This window comes from Echeneis naucrates, chromosome 4 (genome assembly GCF_900963305.1).
Source record: "Echeneis naucrates chromosome 4, fEcheNa1.1, whole genome shotgun sequence".
NCBI lineage: Eukaryota > Metazoa > Chordata > Actinopteri > Carangiformes > Echeneidae > Echeneis > Echeneis naucrates.
The window spans coordinates 14,969,327-14,973,512 of record NC_042514.1 but is presented as its reverse complement, the minus strand read 5'-3'; positions in this window follow the sequence as shown (position 1 = coordinate 14,973,512).

The following is a 4,186-nucleotide window of genomic DNA, read 5'->3' as shown; positions in this document are numbered from 1 at the left end:
CTCCAACTTTTTAAGCTATCATTTCTTCTCTTTCTGGAGGGCCTGCAGTTTGAGTTGAAGGTCCCTGTTTTCACTTGTCACTCGCTGCAGAATCTTCTTGGTCTTTTTCTCCACTCCTTTGGCAGAGTGCAGTAAATGGGACAAAATATTCTAAAGAAATTGTGCTCTGAGGTGGAAAGACAGTTGGACTTGGAACTGCATGACAGTCATGGCAATAGTTGACTGGGTCAGTATAATGGCTCACATCATCCTTCTGCCCAAGCTGCCAACGAGCCTGGAGACTGCTGAGCTCAGCCTGTTGCACATCTTCAGAGTCCTTGTGTTCCCTGTTGATGCGGGGTCAGACTGTGCCACACAGTCCACCACAGCCTAATGGGCAGACGTAGACATGACTAAAGCGCACAGTCTACTGCAATCCCTCATCCTGGTCCAGGCTAGTTATGTGGGTTGAGCACGGTCACAATAACCTGCCGAGTTCTGCCACAGGACTCTTACCCTTCCATGGGTCCATGTCCATGGGTTTTGATTACCACTCTCCCCAGCCAAGGAGAAGGAGGCTCATTGAGGAGTGTCATCAGCAGCACCCTGACCAACCATGCTGGTCCACCCTGAGGTCTGCACACTACTCAGCTCCTCCTTCTGTGATCTCCAATGGTAAGTCATTTGTTCACAGATGAGGATGAGTTCCTCCTCCACACTCCGACCACCCACCCAGCTGATGACCTCTCTGAGGGGGCTTTGGAGGAATTCTACAGTTTTTCCAAGATCAAGATCCAAGTGTCATTCCCTTTGTGCCAAACCAAACCACCTCCTCCACACCAAGAAGACTGCCATGCTCTCTTTATTCATTCATTCCCTTCATTAATCCCCCCCTGAATAAGATGTTTCAATGTCTGCCTCAGTTGGTCCAACACTATAAAGGTTGACTTTGTCATGTTTCTGTGTAGCAAATAATATGAAAAGCAGCTCAGGCCAGCTTCCAGAAACTTTACTTTTAAACTTGTTGCACTTTGACCCTCTCATTTCTTTATATTAGCTCTGCAAAACTTGGGCTTAATAATTATTGCCACCATGTTTATGTTGTTGCACCATGTGAGACTGACAAAAATTATGGACAAAACTACAAAATAAGACGAAGTTAGTAGTTTCCTTTTGACCTGTCAAGGAATGCAAAAGGATTCCCTTTGCATGTGTCACAATTTTTTTCTAAATCTTCAGTGAATCACAAAAGGCAGATGCTGACTTGCAACAATGATTTTGAAATCTGTAATCAGAGCGTTCAAAAGGCTTTTCATCCACTTCAGAATTAATGAGGAGAATGCTGGTAAACTCTTGTAAACTCTTTTGATTGTTTGTGGACTTGTATGAGCATAATTCAGATGCCCTTTGCACACTGACCCTGATGGAGAGCATCACTGTTCAAACCTAAAGCTCATCACCTCAGCTGAGGCGCAGAGTGATTTCAGTGGCTGAGGCCTGTTGAGTCGTCATCATATAATCGTCATCACCATTGCAGTCATTCCTGAGGGACAGTTACCAAATAATCTCCACATGAACCCATAGCTGTGCCTGCACGTGACATACAGGATGGATCACACACTGTAAAATGAGTGGCTGAATCCACTCCCACTCATAGCTCTCCTGCCCAGCCAATGAAGAAGACATACTGAAAGGCCTTTTTAAAAAAAAATAAATAAATAAAAGGATGCATGTTTTCACTGTTGCCAGGGGGAACAAGGCCCAAACACAGAGAGAGGGGTTTGACACATACTTAATTTTTCTCCTGAGCTCACATCGTCTCTCAGGAACCACACAGATATTCATAACATGCATAAACTCAGCCACACACTCCACACATAAACCAGCATGTAACATTAGCCAGACCGGGCGCCCTCTCCACTTATCCAGTCCCTGGAGAATCACAGGCGTTTCCAAGGAGGCTTTTCCAGCAGAACTCAGGGTATTTTCCAGTGTTGGCTGCCTCCCTATTAGCCTGGCTGGCCTACAAAGAGACTCTGGCAGTAAATCCACTGCTCAGCTTGTTATGGCGCAACAGCTCTGACAAGGGAGAAATGTCACAGAGCCCTGGTGCCAGACCACAGCTAACGGCTGGCTAAAGTTGTGAATGAGAGCCAAGAGGGAATTCCTGCAACACACACATCATCACTGAGGGGGTGGAGAAATAGGGAGACAGATTTGAATATGTCATAGCAGGTCATTGTCAATCCAAGCCAGGGCAAGGCATTTTCCCATGTGCGTACTTTGCACATGGGAAAATGCCCTGTGCAAAGTACACACGTAAAAGAAAGGCTTTTTGTTCACACTATAAATGTGTATGCAAGTGAGTTTGGGTGAATGGAAGGAATTAACAAATGAATGCATGATCATGTAGAGCCTGGTTCTAAAGATTCAAATATTCAGGTTGTAAAGTAAGTAGCTCTAAAGTAAAAATCCATTCTCTGGCAGCAAGTTACAGATTTTTTTAAGTTCTTTTTAGGCCACAGCACTAACCACTACACCGCTGTGCTGTCTTCAGCGAAAGTAAAGGGGGACCTTGTGTCCCCCCTCCCTCCCAAGGTATTAACTTGTGGAAGCTTCTTGACGTTGATGCAGTGGATCCCCAAAGAGCCAGAAATGCAGCTGCTACAGTTGAGGTTCAGTGATATCTAGCTACTCCTCTGGAAAAAGCAAAACACCTCCTCAAGTACTGAGGAATGCCCAAAACTGTGTATCCCAACTTGTACTAGTTGGCCAAACAGTTCCTGGTGACGCCAGCTTCTTCTGTTCCTTGTGAAAGGGTGTTCTCAAGGGCTGGGGAAGTTGGCTCAAAAAAAAAAAAAACACTTAAGCCCATCGACTGTGGAAAAATTATTATTCCTGAATAAAAACACCCAAGTTACATAAGCACACAGTTCCAGTCCATGAAGCACAATACCAAAGAAAATATCCAGTACACCAAATAAAGTACAAAGTAAAAGTAAGACATCACACCTACTGCCTCATCGCCTTGTAAACGATGAACAATTTGGAATCAATAATGACAAACCTATTCCAAAATGTACCCTTCTTCTTATGATTATTATTTCAGAAATGCAATTGCTCAGGCAGTTATTTTTAATATGGGATACAAACAAAGACAAATAAAACGCAGTTGGACCGCCAGGTCATTTGAGTAATTGTCACAATATAAGTTAAGAATGCAGCATGAGAAGTGCATCTCATTTGTAAAGCTTCATCTGGCTGTGCAACAACCGCCGTTGCCAATTGAATGAAGCTTTGAATAGTGAACCAATTTTTGACACAGTGGTTCAAAAAGGTTCAGAGGTTCATAAAGCCTTGTTTCGCCATCACTAGGTACAGAGATCCAAATAAGCAAATACTCAGAGAAACCAGGAAAACGAAGCAGGGTCACACAGAAAGGAACAGGAGGGAACAAAGAAAGCTGGACCACTTACCAGGACATGACAAGACGATCTGGCACAGACAGGAAGGGGAAAACTCTCATATATACAAGGCAGAGGGGGATAATAAGAACCAGGTGAATGCCATAAGGACAAAGACAGCAATCACACAGCTGGAAACCTGACAGGAAGACAAGGGTAAGACACAAACGTCAAAGTAAAACAGGAAGTGAAGCAGAAAACTTAAGCAAAACTCAAACGGCAGACAATAGGCAACTGATCCTGACACTCAGTGAAACTGTCACAGGGTTGATCATCTTAGATAACGGACGGGGGAGCGATGGGGAACCTGGGCGCGAGTTTCTTTGATTCCACACGGAGGGGAGGTTCTTGGTGCACAGCCACACCTGCTGACCACGGCAGTACTCCAGTGCCAGTGCTCGCTTACAATCCGCTGCCCTTTTGTATTTCCCAGACTACCCAATCAGAACTCTCCTGGGCCTCCTGGCAGTGATGAACTAAGGCAGCAGAGGGAACACACACTTCTTTCTCCGCAGAGGGAAAAACACAAGACTGATGACCATACACATACATAAATGGAGATAACCCAGTAAAGGAAGGGAGCATACTCACACTGCGGATTCTGGGAGGCCGTGATCCAGAGACCTGTCTCCAATTCTTGGTTTAGTCTCTCTCATTTCCAACCCAGGTGAAGGACTCTCAGACTGTCTGATAAGGGCACAAAACTCCTTTCAAAACTGACACAAAAACTGGGGGCCCTGGTT